General features: G+C 44.8%; 1 protein-coding gene across 9 annotated transcripts in view; it reads left to right on the forward strand.

Annotated features, from left to right (window-relative positions):
- gfra4a (GDNF family receptor alpha 4a) overlaps positions 1–15,777 on the forward strand; it is a 91,159-nt gene that overhangs the window by 5,102 nt on the left and 70,280 nt on the right. For 7 of the 9 annotated variants that reach the window (XM_061843452.1, XM_061843451.1, XM_061843443.1 and 4 more), the window contains exon 2: positions 80–255. The gene's annotated coding sequence lies outside the window, so the exon portion shown is untranslated. The remainder of the gene's footprint in view (positions 1–79; positions 256–15,777) is intronic. The other 2 variants (XM_061843444.1, XM_061843449.1) reach the window with 1 other exon arrangement.

A 15,777-nucleotide genomic window follows, 5' to 3' on the forward strand; every position in this document is an offset into this window, starting at 1 on the left:
TTTTTATTGAATATTTTGGCTTGAAATGAATCTTTACTAAAGTACTTTTTGTGTTTGTGTGTGTTTTCCCATCTCAAAGCAGAACGTTCATGTCGGAGCCGCACGGCGCTCGCTCGAGAACAGCGATCCCTCCTTTGACATTTTCACGGAGCGCATGGCTGAACCTCAGTCCCGCGCCGAGAAAGAATCAGCTGCCCGTCGCCCCCGTTGGCCGGACGTCAAAGTAAAGCGGGGGGAGACGAGCGTCCGGATTCGGTGAGTCCTGGCGGGCCTCTTCGCGGAACATTCTCGTCTGCTCGCTCGCCATTTCGTGTCCTCTCATCTTAATTTGAGAGCAAACTCAATCGTGTCGGTCGACCAGCGCATTTTGAATTTCTTCCTCGCGTTGCACACACTGAACACGTGCGAAAAAGCCACACAGGAAGTCAGCCATTTGGTTTTGAAGTGGCCATTTCAGGTTGTTTGAGAGACGGCCGGGTGATTGTCCAGGTGTGAATGCCAGTCGAGTTTCGGCTTGAAATCCTTTGCGATGTGATACTACACCATCTAGAACAGGGGTCACCAACGCGGTGCCCGCGGGCGAATGGTAGCCCGCGAGGACCATATAAGGCCCCCGCGAGGTATGTTCTAAAAATACCATAGGCCACAAATTGTTACGATTATTTGTGCTTTAAATTCTGAATCTGACTCGCTCACGTGAATTGCAATTTTGAAATACCTGTAATGTCATTTACTACAATAAATTAAATTACGTGTAATGAACTGAGTTTGAAATTTGCCGCAAACGGGTCACGTAGCCCTTCGTACGATCGGTGCTCACGAAGTAGCCCTGCTGAGCCCTGACCTAGAATATAATCGACTGGATGTGTCTATCGCAAAAAGATAATCAATCTGGTTTTGTCCCAGTTTTGCTTTTTTTCTGACCAAGGACCACAAACGTCAGACTACGTGATACCGTGTCGATTTTAGCCTGTAAGTTTTGTTGGGAGGGGCTCGGCTCGACTCTGCCGTTTTGGTTTGATGCAGCCATTTGGCCCCTAGCACGGCAGCAAAGTTTGTAGACTCACCGTAAAACAGACCAAAGAGCGAGAGCCGTCCCGTGCGTCAGCCCGGACGCGGGAAGGCGCAAATAATCGGCACGTGGCGTCGTCGGCCAAAAAAACGGTTCACATCTGTCAGCGAGCACAAACGCACGCCACGCCAAAGGCTCCGGGGGCCCGGCGGAAACCCTGCGCAGGGGCGGCTGTTTTTCTTTCAAGGGCGTCCAAACGTAGCTCGGGTCATTTTCCTCTTTGCCGTTTCAGTCCAGTGGCGGAAGCGTTTTCTTCAACGTCAGGTCCGTGTTCTAGTAAGACTGTTCAGTGTATTGGTAGAATGACAGTGTCTCACTAGTAAGTACAACAACTAGATGTTACTAATGAGACACAGCTGTGCACTAATTACCATCTGCACAGTACTGGTACTATCAGTAAAGTGCGAGATGTTAGCTAGTAGAATATTATAATGTTACTAGCGGCATCCAGTCATCTACTAGTTGATACTTTTGGCCTTACTAGTAAAATATGCTTGTCCAACTAGTATGCTAAAGTTGTCCGTTGGCACAGCGTGTACAAGGACATGGACTCTTCCAAGCCGGATATCGAATCAAGCTTCAACCCGAGCTTTCGAGCTGGGGTTAGGGTTCCAAATGAACGTTTACAAGTAAAGGTTAAGGTTTGAAATCAGGGTTAGGTCTTGAAGTTGGGCTTTCCAGCCAGGGTTGGGATTTTAAGGCTTTCAAAGCCAAGTTTCGAGCAACAGTTAGGGTTCAAATGAGGATTTCAAGGCAGCTTCAGGTTTTCAAACTGAGGGTTAAAGCCAGGGGGAGTGTTAGAGAACACGGCTTATGGTTTTAAACAATGGATCGGGTTTCAAATTAGAGTTGCGTGTTACGGTTAGGCTCTCAAAGTGAGGCTTAAGTTCAGACACTTAGGCGTTCAAAGTGGGGCCTCAAGTCAAGACCACGGTTCCGACGGTTTGCAAGAGACGCTTCGATAAGGGTTAAGCTTCCAAATGTGGGTTTCAAGTCACGGTTCTGCTTTGAAAGTTGGCGTGGCCAGACTTCAGCTTGTTTTCACGTTGCTTCACATCCACTTAAGTTTCCTCAGCTTGTCTTTTTCAAATATTCTGAATATATGTATGAAATGTTAATCAGTTGTTTCGCCGTTAACACGTGTGAACATTAAACAGGGCGAACCGAGCAAAACCAATGAAAATGGAGAAGACGCCGTGGTTGAGCACAGCGTCGGATCTCATTTTCAGCGCCTGACTCCGCCGTGGAAGTGGGTTGCGTCACCCGGTAGGTGGAGGCCAGATGAGCCTTCCCCCCCCCACCCCCGGGGGGGGGCGCTCAGCTGCGTGATCTTGCCTGCTGCCCCAAAAAAAAAAAAAAAAAAATCTGAAAATTCCTCCCGAAGACTCGCCCCCATCTTCTTTTCGACTCAATCCCATTGATTGCTTCTCTTCTAGCACTTTTGGATAGATTTTCTCTTTCTTCTTGTCTCGCGAGACTGCGACAGAACTTTTACAGGACGTCCGTGGTTTTACCTCGAAATGGACATCGGGTCAAAATTCAGACCCAGGTGTCCGATCGTGTCTATCATGAGTAAGCCCTCCGAAAAGTCTCAAGAAGCTAGGCTTGGATCGAAACAGGAAGTCAGCCATGTTGGTCTGAAGCTGCCATTTTGGCTTGCTACGGCCTTAGATTTAAAAAAACAAACAAACAAACAAACAAAAACAAGCAGGCCCCAAAGGCAGTTTAACTTAGCAAAATGAAATTCGGGAGGCTTGTCTATCATCTGCAGAGGCACAAAAATTCTCAAGAAGCGGATCCTGGAAAGAAAAGAGTCTTTCATTTTGGTTTGACGTGGTTGTTTTAGTCTCATCGTCTACTTTTCCTCCGGGTCCTTCATAAACAAACTACAACTTGAGATTTAGTGCAGTTGCAAACAAATTTGAACCAAGTACGCTAGACAGATGCGCAGCCAAAAATGATTTAAAAAAAAAATCAATTAGTTCACAAGCGCACGATCAAACATGTCAACTTCCTGTGTTTAAAAAAATAAAAAAATAAATAAATAAAAAAATCTCCCGCAGAGTCTCCCCATCTTGTACTTTCGAGCAACTCGTTGCTAATCAAAATTTGCGCTTTGGAATCCAAGCAGCGGCGCCAGCGCCACTGGGAGCAAACGACGGCTTTTCAGCTTGTAGTGCAGCGATTTCTTTTGGAGGAGCTTTGTGCAAACATTTAAACCCGCTCCAGGAAGCGTTTGATTGTGATCCACCTGTTTTCGTTTGAAGCCGGCAGCCGCGCACAATCGGACGTTTTCTTCCCCGGCGCTCATTTTCCGCCGATGAATGATTGAATGGCCGAGGGAACAATAAGGCGCTCGAGCGGCGTCGTTAGTCATAATCTGCCGGCGGAGGTTTACGATGTCGTTGATCTAAACGAAGACATTTGCAAACAAGACCGGCCCTTAAACATTTATCACCTCGGATTTCGAGCGCCGCGGGGAAGCGGCATCGTCGCTCAAAGGCCGCAAAGTGCCGAGACCTCAAACCGAAGTGTTGACCGGAGGTCGGATTTGAAACTCGGGTCGTGGTTTTAAACAAGGGGTACCGTTTTAAATGAGGGATTCAAATGAGGAATCATTTTTCAAGCAAGCCTTCAAATTAGGCAAATTCTGGTCCCAAATTACGTTTTCAAGATGGGTCTAGGGTTTCGACGAGTGTTACGGTTTTGAACGGAGGGTTTAAAGAAGGTTTTTGAGCAAGAATTATGTTTTCAAAGTTGGGTTTCAAACCGCAGTGGAAGTTTTCAAGATGGGCTTTGGGTTCAAAGTACTTCAACATATTTTAAAATTCGAGTGTGAAGCCATTTTGGAGTTTCAAGGGAGGGTTAGGAGTCCAAGTGAAGGTTTCCGGCACCGACATCGGGTGGCAGGAGATTGAAGTAGTCGGTGCGATTTGTCGTGTAAAGACAAACAGCCTGTGCGTAAATTCCAATTGAACAAACCAACACAAGAACTAGCTGGCAGCCGCCTCTTAAAAGTAAGCCAACAGATTCCGGTCCCGAGTCATTGCCGGGGGAAAAGACGTAAGCGAGCAAGGCAGAGGGCGAGCCAGCCAGGATTTCTGCCGCAAATCTTTCTCTGCGACAATCCCAAAATCATCCTGCTCAATTTTCTGTTCTGCTTGAGGGGGAATTTGCTTCCCTTTCAATGTCGTCGCCAGGCTTCTTGTTTGAACTCTCTGCTCAGGAGATTGTTAGCGGAGGAGATGGCGAGCGGCGCGAGGGATCGGCCACGTCGTCGACCTTTACGGTCGCCGGAGGTGAGGCCGGTTGAGGGCCGGAGGAACATAACAAGCGCAGTTGCGCGGAAATAACGATCAGGTCAACAAAGTCAACCTCACAACTACGCTAGGCAGACAAACTGATAAGTACGGTTTTGAGAAGGGCTTATCGGATAGAGGCTTTCAGCTGGTTATGTGTTTTAAGGTCAAGGGTTTGAATTCAGGTTTCAAGAACAAGATGACCATGCTTAAGTGGTCACGAGGAATCAAAATAATCATTTGGATCTCGTTGAAAGGAGTTCTGCAGAGGTTAAGGTGTCAATTCAGGGTTTAACCGTAAGCTTTCGAGACAGCGTTACGGTTTCAAAGTCGGACTTTTGAAGTCTTGGTTTTGTTTCAAGTTTCGGGTAAGGTTGGATTTCAGTGTCGATTTTCAAGTCGGTGTTTCAAAATCGGGTTCATGTTTGGTTTTCAGTCGGGTTCTGAGGCTGGGTTGGGGTTTCAATGTACGGTTGGCATTTTAAAGTCAGGTCCAGTTTCAAGTTACTAGTACAAATTTAGGTCGTCAAGCAAGGGTTAGCATTTCAAAGTAAGGCTTCAAGCCAGGATCATTGCTTGAATGTCGGGTCTCAAGTGTGGATTAGGGTTTGAAGAGGAAGATGAGAGTCTCTGGCTGGGTTTTGGGGGAATAAAAATAAACAATTCAGTGTTCTCAGCACTATGGAGACGTATGTGTGTGTGTGATCAAAGCGCACGGAGGAGGACAGCAGCAGACGGAAGACGCAAAGATGGCCGCGCTCCAGTCGTCATATCAGCCAGCCTCCTCCTGCCTTCGGAACGCCGCCAAATTGACGACAAGGAGCGGCGGAGGCGCACGGAAGGGAGGAAGAGGAAAGGTGGAGGTGCCGTTATGCAAAACACCGAGCACGAGAAAATTCACCGCGAGACTTTCTGATGCCGAGTCGGGCCCATTTACAACAACAAACACTCGCGGAGATTTAAACCAACAGCGTCCGTTTGATGACATTTGTTTGATTGGGTCAGGCGAGGCCCGCTGTCAAGTCAGGGTTTCAATGGCGGATTCTGGGTTCCGCTGCCTACTGAGTCACTTGGTTGCGAAAATCTTCTTTGTTATGCGGTTGCCTGTTTTATTGCCCCCTGGTGGTCAAGGTGTGGACACGAGGAGCACAATGTCAATGGAAAATGAAATCGCGACGCAAAAACAAATTCCTGAAACTTAACATTTTCTTGAAAAAAGTTCTTTTTTTTTTTTTTTTGGCAGCGTTTCGGGGATTCAAATACTTGCTAGCGATTCCAAACCCAGCCTTCCGGGCCCCTTTTTAAGCCGTATGAATGTTTAATTTGGCAGCGCACCTTTTTCGCTCGCGTCAAACGGTGGTCGGCAGGTTCTGCGCCCCCGCCGAGAGTTTTACAGGAGCCGCGGATTAGCCGCTAATCCTGCCAGCGAGGACGACGGAGCGATCCCACGCTCAACCTCGGAAGGCTTGGAACGCCCGTGACAACAGCGTCAAAAATGCTTAGCTTTGAGGTTAGCGCTGTTAGCGACTCCGATGCCGATGACGGACATGTTGCAAATATCTCACGGGAGAGCCCAAAGCTGCCGTTAAAATGTGTCAACGGTGCCACGATTGGACCAGTGTCGCCCTGCGGCGAGAGATAGCTGAGCTTATGCACTTTTTCGTAGTGTTTGTAAATGACAGATGGGGTCCATTAGCTTACAGCTTTACTAAATAAGGTAAAACTGTAATGTTTTTGCTGCTTGCTTATCTACTTGCATCAAGTTTGGCTTGGCATTATTAAGTTTACCTCAGTAAATCACTTTTTTTTTTTTTCTGGAGTTTCTAGTTTATCCGATGCTAATGTATCCTAACCATTTGACAAAGCTGTATTTAGCCTAGCTTTTTGTAACCGTCTACTTCAAACAATAGTAGGATTACATTATTTAATCATATTTTAGCATGTCCTAGCCTAACACAATGGGAGGTTTTTTTATTTATGGGTCTGAAGAATGTTATGCAACTCATTTTATTTACATTTGACAGAGCATCGCTTAGCCTAGCTTTGCTTAGTATTTACTAAGCTTATCATGTTCCGACTATTTTCGCCAAGCTTTGACATTTTCCAGAGCTGTTTTCCCCTCATCTAATTTAATTAATCGTACTTCATTTATTTTTTTAGCTTAATTTTTTTCTTTTATCTTTAACCCTTAGCCTAGCTAATAAAATGTTGTCAGCGGTGCTGCAAAGCTTCTCACCTCAATGGAACTTGCTCGTGTCCTCGCTCCTAAACAGACTCTTCTTTTTTTTTTTTTTTTTTTTTTTAAATTTTCGCCTCCTTTCTCTCCGCCATAAAATTGGCAGCGGGAGATTGTGTTAGCGTGAAAACCGCGGCCGCGATGTCGCTTTTGTGGCCTAACGAACGGCTGTGAAATTGGCGTGAATGGCACGGTGGTGTTGGTGGCATGTGTTTTATCGCGCTCCCTGTCCTCTAGCTTGCGCCTTACTACCTTTTCACGCCTCTCCAGCTTTTATGTAGGCGATAAATAAAGAAGTCCCCTCTGCCCCCCCCTCCACGTATAACTCTGCTTTAAGGCTCGTTGGAGCGACCCTAACATTACACTCTCCTAAATGCTACCTCATTTTCACCGCTTCTGCAGTGTAGCTCAGAGATTAGCCGTGTTTTATGTAGCTTGGTGTGCCTTTTCTTATCTTAGTTAGCCTACCTAAAGTGCAAGCTAGCTCTTGTATTTATCTTATATTTGCCTATCTTAGCGGTGCACTTATTTTAGCCTATTGTAGCTCATTTCAGCCACTCTTGCGTATATAATTCAGTTTCACCCAGCAGATCTGAGATTTTCCTCGTAGTCTGTCAAAGCCTACCAGTGCTTATTTTACCCAAGTTTATAATTTTAGCTGCTCTAAAACCGTTTTATGTTAGCCAATCTTGTCCTAGTGTGTTTTTTTTTTTTTTTCATTTGAACTTTGTTACTTCTTACCCTTTCAACTTCAGGTTAGTCGACTTTATCTTTGCTTGACTTAGTGGACTGTTTGACGACTCTCTTATGCTTATGCTAACGTGTAGCCTACACACCGAGCCCTTTTTTGCCTGAAAAAGTCCACTCTATCCATTTATTTTCATTTGGACTTGATATTATCGGCGCTTGGCTTACTTTATATGACTTTAACCTACGTCAGCCTTATATCTTCTATCTGATCAGACCATCTCCTTTCAGCCAGTCCTAGACAGCCATGTTTTATTTTGCTGAAGCCAGTCTTGGCTTACCTTTTGATTTTAGCTAAGTTTTTTTTTTTTTTTTTTAAAAATCTTACTCGGCCTGTTTGATTTTCATTTCACCCGAGCCTTCCTAATCAAGGTTTGACACAATTTTTGACAAACAAACTGACAAAGCTCAGTCACATGATAATATAAATTAACCACGTAACGCTCAACCGAGTCACGTTTTTGTAGCTGGGCTCAGTTCTTCCTCGTTTTGTGCTAACACGTGCGGTGTCATAATATGTTAAAAGATGTTTTTTTTTTCTTTTTTTAATTCCCCCTTTGCTTAAAAAAATGCCATCCGTGAGTCATTACGAGTAATTTATTGAGTCGACTGTCACAGCAGCGAGCACCTGCCGCCCACATGGCAAAACCTTGTGAAATTTGGCAGGGCCGCTGTCAGCGCGTTGGGAATATGCAAATCATTAGCGCCTCCTTGTCTTTCCTCGGCGGGGACGCGAAACGTCGTGGGCGGCTAATTATTTTTTTGCCGCAGCCTCTTCGGGATCATTGATTGCATGTCTTTGGAGGTGCCTTCCACGGTGAAGAAAAAAAAAATAAAATAAAACCGCGGCGCGAGCTCGTCACTTTCTAATTAAATGTTTCTTTAAGCTTATGGCACCTTGAAAGAAGTCATTATTTCCCCCTTTGGCTGCCACAGACCTCCCCCAAGCCCTCTTTTATCCCGATAATCGAAGTATTCGGTTCTGGTCGAGATAATTGCCCCTGACGGAGAAGCGTGAAATTATGTTGCGTGTCAAACATTGACCTGATGGGCTGCCGCTTCTGACCGTTTGTTTGTTTATTTTTGTTGTTGTTTATTTTGACAATTTCGATCAATATATTCGGGGGAACCCCCCCCCCCCCTGACACCAGTCTCAACTTCCTGTTGATTAGCAGAACACAAAAGCCCACAAAATTGTCTTTCTTTTCATTTTCATCCTACCTTTCCACCCCCGCCCTGACTTTTCCTTCCCTGTATCGGGGCCGTCTGTAGACCAGGTGATGTCGTTGATCTTTGTGAACTTTGGGCCTGTGAAGCCCTTCGAGACTCTTTTTTTTTTTTTTTTTTTTCTCGTGATTGCGGGCCGTTATACCGTAAATAAACTCGACTCAAAGTGGCTTTACGACAAAGAACAAGCTCGAACTGTGACTCTCGGCGTTCCCGTGTGTCTGCAGGATTTATCTGCAGGCAAAACACTCACCCAAAAACCCTCAGAGGCCTCTTGTGAAATTGGTGGCGTTGGCGGGCTGAAGGTTACGTGTTGCTTGGCGGCGCCATTACGCCCACTGAGTGGCGAGTTGAGTGGCGGCCGATTAACGGCTTGGAATCTATTTCTGGTAAATAAACATGACTTCGAAGTGTGGGGGGGTGCGAAACCCAGCTGACAAAAAGAGCAATTTTGTGCTTTTGAATACACTATGCGGGTTAAAGTATTGCGACGAGCTCTTCTTTAATAACTTTGCAGCCATATATGGGCGCACAGGCACATTCCACCAACTTTAATTTAAAAGCGGAGCGCGAGGCCTGAATAATCAATGACTGACTGGTGGTTTTATCTGTCAATCAAAAGTCATGACTTTTCACTGGCAAATTTCCAAGTTTTTTTTTTTTTTTTTTTTTTTTAAATTGTCCACGTTTGAGCTGTCTAGGAAATAATCGCGGTACATGGGTTCGCTATATTACACAAGCGTTACCGTACGTATACATCTATCGCTATGCCAACAGTTTTTGACGTCCAGGGTTGAGCTAAGGTGTTTGGTGAACGGCTTGGGACGGAAAAAAGGACAAAAGTATTTTCACTAGTGGATGCAGCACTCTTATTTTTAATTATCTTAATTGAATAAGTGCACATGCAACATAATTACCCCCGACAGCGGCCACTCCGTTGGCAACAGCACCCAGCAAAGCGCAATCTGCAGTTTAGCGGGAGCTAGCGCTGTTAGCTCCCGCTAATCTGTGAATTCAACAAAACTCAATGCAGCTCTGTTAGATTGACAACATCTTTGGGTTTTTGAAATATGAATCAGTAAGACGAATGTAAATACCCCTCACCGGTCGACAACTTCACTGAACTGCTTATCAGAAGCTAATCTGCACATCACATGAAACTCAATGCAGCTCTGCTTGACTTTAAACTTTTACATGGTGCTGCTGTCTGGCAGTCACATGAAAGTGTCTCTGGAACTTCTCCCATCCTAACTTCCAAATCATGATGGGTGGGGAGACCCTCTGTCAAACAAACCACATTTTGCAGTTTGTCCCGTTTAACCGTCTTCGTCAAGGCAGCTCCGTCTTCAGGCACAACTTGTGACAAAAGCCCAAGAAAAAGCAAAATGCAGTTGATGTAGCGACGTGTCCTGATGTTCATTTTAACGTCCTTGGATTACGGCGCTAACCAATCAAATCACGCGTTTCCTCGTCAGACGATTACCGGTACTTTAGTTCCTCGCTCGGAAATTAGCTTTAATTGGCCACACATGCCACGCACCTGAAGCGTTTGCGACTAATTGGCAAACGACACACGGAAATCCCTCTTTAATTAGCCGCGCCGAATGGTGTGACGCCACTGCAGTCTATTGACGCTAACGCCAGATTTGCTGCGACGTTATTCATTTGCCACTTGCATATAAAAGCGGAAATGTTCCTCCGGAGAAATTCCCCATCGTTTACCTTCCCGCGGATGCTAATTAGATTAACGACACCATCCCAAGGCGTCCTCCGGGGCTAAGGGCTAGCGGTTAGCTCAGCGACCATTGCGTATCGACCGCCGCAACTAAATGTAACGCATACCTCGGGGACGCTTTGAAAGCCGCTCAATATTTACGAGAATTGCTGCCGTGGGCTGTTCTCTGATTTGGCGTCCGTGTTGAGCGGAGAAAGCCCTGGGGGAGGTATCGTGTGTGTGTGGTGTGTGTGTGTGTGTGTGTTGGTGCTTCTTCGGCGCATTGACGTGACCTTTGTCACGGTGATGTCGTAATTATCAGGCCCAGGCAGCCTGGATTAAAAATCAGAGCGACACAGAGAGCAGTTCTCCTGAGCATTTCGTGAGTATGTTTAGCATAGCATGTCCGCGGGGTTTTTGGAGTCTTTTTTTTTTTTTTTTTTCCTCACACGAACATGGTAATGCCTTAACGTTTGTTAATCAATTTTATTTTTATTCCTTCACTTATAAATCGGGAGGAAAATCAATAACGTTTTTCATGTATGAAATTTTCATTTGACTTTACTGTGGTATGCAAACACACACACACACACACACACACACACGGTTGCTCTCTGCGTTGGAGTGCATCAGGTGGAATGTGAAGACACTTTTTCAACACGGCGCGCTAACGACGTAGCCTCCTCCTCGTGAATATTGGTGTGTGAACAGCAAGTCCTCTGCGTCGCGAGCTGATGCAAAAGTTGTGTTCTCGTGTTATTTTGGGATGTCTCCATGCAGGGCCCTTGATGTTCACATCTGGGTCCTTAGGGAGAACGGGTCCAAACCAAGAAGATGAAACTGCAAAATGCAGAGAGAAGAAAAAACTCCAGACACATTTTAACTGCAGACCTTAGGATAATAACCTGACTTGAGCTAACTGGCTAATGCTAACATACTCTTGAATTCCTCGGCTAATGCTAGCATACTGACGAATTCTTTCTTCGAGTGACTTGCAAATCCAGAATTCCATCTTGTAGTTGCTTAGAAATCATGAAAAAATTGTTTAAGCCCTTTGTAGTCACGTATAGATCCAGCATTGCTTCTTTAAGGACTATACGCGTCCAGAAATCTCTTAGTCACTTATAGATTCACAGTGGTTTCTTTTAGATCGAGCGTTCCTTCTTTGACTCCCATCTTGAATGACTTTTATAGTCTTTCATAGATCCAGAATTCCCTTTTAGATGAATCATGAATTGATCAAAAATTCCTTTTTGTAGTCTTGCTCACCTCCAAATCCAGAATTGACCCCTCCGTGGATATTGCGCAATCCGCGTCACTGACCAATCAGAGGCCAGAGATCTGCATAGACCAAAGCCGGTTTTTGCTCCCGCCATTTTCTCAGACAACATTGCATGGTCCAGTATAGGTTTAGTTAGCGTTTTATCGCGTATTTGGGTTATTTAACAAAAAATATGGTTAAGAGGTGTATTCACGGACTTTGTAATAGTGACGACTGGTATCCTGAAAGGCTAGTTGGTGGAGTTCCATTCGTACCCTTTCCAAAACCGAAGACCCAGTAGGAAAAATGCCTTCGATGGATCAAAGACCGCATCATCAACCAAATCCATCTAATATCAACCGGAACACATATGTTCGCACCAAGGTATGCCCTATATTTAATTTTCAATACCCGTCTCGTATAAATGAATTCGAAGTTCTTCGCTAGCATAACACTGCTGCGTGTGAACGATTGACATACTTATTCTTTGTTGAGCGATATTTAGCGATGATCAGACTGCACAAACGTATTGATTTGTTGCTGGCTCGCGGCCGAAGCTTAACCAGACTGTGTTTGCACGAAGATATGCCCTAAATTTGATTTTTAATCCACGTCTCGTATAAATGAATGAGACGTTCTGCGCTAGCATAACATTGCTACGTGTGAATGATTGAATGAAATCAGAAGCATGGCGTCTCTCTCAGTTAAGAATGTATTGTATTTAGAATCTATAATATATCGTTGATTTGAATGAAATCAGAAGCCTAGAGTCTGTCTCAGTTCAGGATGTATTGGATTGTATTTGCCATTTTTACTGTTTGTCTTACGTGAGCGCACGTGGCGTGACGTCACTTCGGGGGGCGTGGTTATGTGCCCTGTACGGAGGGGTCAGTTCTTTCCTAGGGACACCGATTCATTGACAGAGACTTCTTTTAGCCACTTTTGATCCAGAGTATCCTTTTGGAGTAAGTTATACGTCGAGAATTCCTTCTTAAAGAGTCCGGAATGACTTTTTTAGGAGACACCTGGAGAGCCCAAATTACTTTTGTCATTCCTAGATCCAGAATTCCTTCTTATAGTCTCATAGCGATTCAGGATAGAATCAGACATTGGAGTGGATTTTGACTTTTGCTTCCTCCCACTCTCACAGATTTTGATCCCATTCCCCAATCCTGAGTCAAAATCAGCATGAATCCCACAAAAACCTTGGTTTCCACTCCCAGTGACTTTGGTTCCCGCTCCTGCCCAATCCCGTGACTAACAGTGTAATTCACGTCCATCCCACAAAAATCTTGTGGCACCCAGGGAGTGATTTAAAAAAAAAAAAAAAAAATCATCCTCTAAATTCAGAATTAGAATTTGAGTGGCTCTTAGAGTCTAAGAGGCACTTCGATAAAGCTGAGACTTCACAATTCCGCCAGAATTCCTTACTCTAGACACTCACAGATCCAGAGATCCTTTTTAGTGTCACCGATCAATTCATACATTTTTTTTTTTTTTTTTTGTAGACACTTAAGAGATCCAGTCTGCCTTCCTACAGACACTTATACGTAGATCTATGTACTTTTGCCTGGAGGTTGACGGATCCCGGAGGGCATTATTTCTATTTTCACAAGTTCCTATGGGACAATTGGAGTGGTTTGTGTACTAGCCAGCTGTATTATTCCTTGCCTACTCACCGCTTGTTGAACATTTGACTTGTGAAATGGGAAAAAGAATAAAAAAATGCTGTCTGAAAGCAATGATTTCCTCTGGGTATGCGTTGAGCGATGACGGCGGGGGAAAAATGGAATGATTTCTCACACAGCCCAATATATACAAGATTTTAATAAACAGGAAACGAATCAACTGGAGGCCCGTCACAGGAAACTTTTTGGCAAAGCGATGACGGGCCACGCCCGACTCGGAGTTGTTTTCCATTAGTGGATGAACACTCTGGAGACGCGAGGAGAGAGCAGGAGTGCTCGCACGCCCTGTCGGACAAGACTGGGAGAGTGCTGTAAAAAGAACCAGAAGAGGCAGCGACGGCAATAAATACCTCTTGGCAGTGCACGCACAAGATTCCCTCCAAAAAGCGGCTTGAATGTCGTCAAGAGCTGTGTGGCCGTCGGCTGAAGAAGGGACGGGGGGAGGAGGAGCGTAGTGCACCTGGAGATGCTCACTTGTTGCGCCGTCATGGTACTCGATGACCACCTTGAAATACCTTCAACTCACATTTTACATTTCAGGAATATTTGACTGAGTGTTTTTTCACATTTGGACAAAACAGTCATTTTATGAGGTTACTGTTTGTTTGTTTTTTTTAATTAAAGTGAATAATATTGAGCAACACGGTGGCACAGCCGGAAAGTGTTGGCCTCACAGTTCTGAGGACCCCGGTTCAATCCCAGGCCTTCCTGTGTGGAGTTTGTATGTTCTCCCCGTGCCTGCGTGGGTGGGCACTCCGGTTTCCTCCCACATCCCACAAACATGCAACATGAATTGGACACTCTAAGTTGCCCCTCGGTGTGATTGTGAGTGCGGCTGTCTTGTCTCAATGTGCCCTGCGATTGGCTGGCGACCAGTTCAGGGTGTTCCCGACCCGCCTCCTGCCCGTTGACAGCTGGGAGAGGCTCCGGCACTCCCCGCGACCTTCGTGAGGATAACCGGGCAAGAAAATGGATAGGTTATCGAAAGATGATTGGCCTCTGATTTGTTTTGTTTCATGTCGCACCCTTTAACCAAGAAAAAATCCTAGTTGCCTTTGCTGGAAAAAAAAAAGCAGTAAACGATTCTTATTCTGTGGTACCTCAGTTAAAAAAAAAAAAATATGAGTACGGAGGACGCAGGGCACTTTTAAACTTTTCACTGTCAAGTATGGCGACGCCTACCTGCTGATCGATAGCGGCCCACGGGAGTGTTGGGGAGCGGAGACCGAGTGCAGGGGTGTCTAATTTAATAGCTCTGGAAGGGACTCTCAGAGCTCCACTGCGTCGTTCTCCCCTCCAGGTGTCAGGAGGGTCACGGCGATAATGGAAAAGCTTTTTGTCGAGCGCACGGCCGAGCCGTACAACAGCGACGAGAGAAGAGTTGGTCGGTTTGGATCGATGCCTCGGGTCCAGCTCTTCCGCTTCATCATTAAACATCGCCGCCTCTGAAGTTGACTCTCCTTATAAACATTCAGAACTGTTGTCAAAGTGTGAAAACGAGTCAAAAGACGTGATTGAACCGAGTATTTTCTGCCAGAGTAAATTAGAATGTGAAGAAAATGCAGCAATTTTCCTCGTTGAGGATGTTTACGACGATAGGATATCAAAACGGTGGCCGCCTAGCAATTCATCTGGAGCCAGTGTCTCTGCTTCAAGTCCACGCTGGTCTTACGGACTCGTTTCCTTCTTTGAGACACTCAAAACTCCAGAATTTATTCTTTAGTCACTCACAGATCCGGACTTCCTACTTTAGAGACTTGCTAACGTGTAGATGCTCATGGGTCTAGAATTCTTTCTTGAAGACTTTGATCCAGAATTCTATTTTCGAGAGATGTATAGCTTCAGAATTGATCTTGTAGACTCTTATTGATCCAGAATTAATCAGACCAAATACCCATAGATGGCACAGCCACTTAGTTGCAATGATCAGAAAATCCTTTTCTTAGCCAATGATGGATCCAGAATTTCTTTCTTGGATTCATTTATGGATCTGGAATTCCTTTGCGAATTCACACATAGATCCTGAGCTATCTTTTATAGATGCACATAGATCCAGATTTACTTTGAGACGCCTATGGATTGAGTTTTTTTTTTTTTTTTTTTTTTTTTTTTTTGTTCCAGACGTAAGTTGGTTCAGAAATGTTTCTTATCAACATTTATTGATCTAGAATTGCTTTTTGTTGACACAGAGAGCCAGAATTCCTCCATAGAGCCACTTTGTCATAAAGATCCATAAATCCTATGCCTAGTAACTGATAGACCCAGAATTACCTCTTCGATTCATTTACAGACCTGGAATTCCTTTTTGAATCCACAGATAGATCTTTAATCATCCCTTACAGATGTACATAGATAAAGATTTCTTCCATTTAGATGCTCATAGCTTGAGAATTCTTTCTTCGAGATGCAAGATGATCCCGAATTCCTTCTTAGACATTTACTGATTCAGAAATCTTTCACTTATAGATGAATTCCTTCTTTTTGATGCATAGAGAGCCAGAAATCCTATGTTGTCATTTTTTGGATCCAGGAA

This window comes from Syngnathoides biaculeatus, chromosome 15 (genome assembly GCF_019802595.1).
Source record: "Syngnathoides biaculeatus isolate LvHL_M chromosome 15, ASM1980259v1, whole genome shotgun sequence".
NCBI lineage: Eukaryota > Metazoa > Chordata > Actinopteri > Syngnathiformes > Syngnathidae > Syngnathoides > Syngnathoides biaculeatus.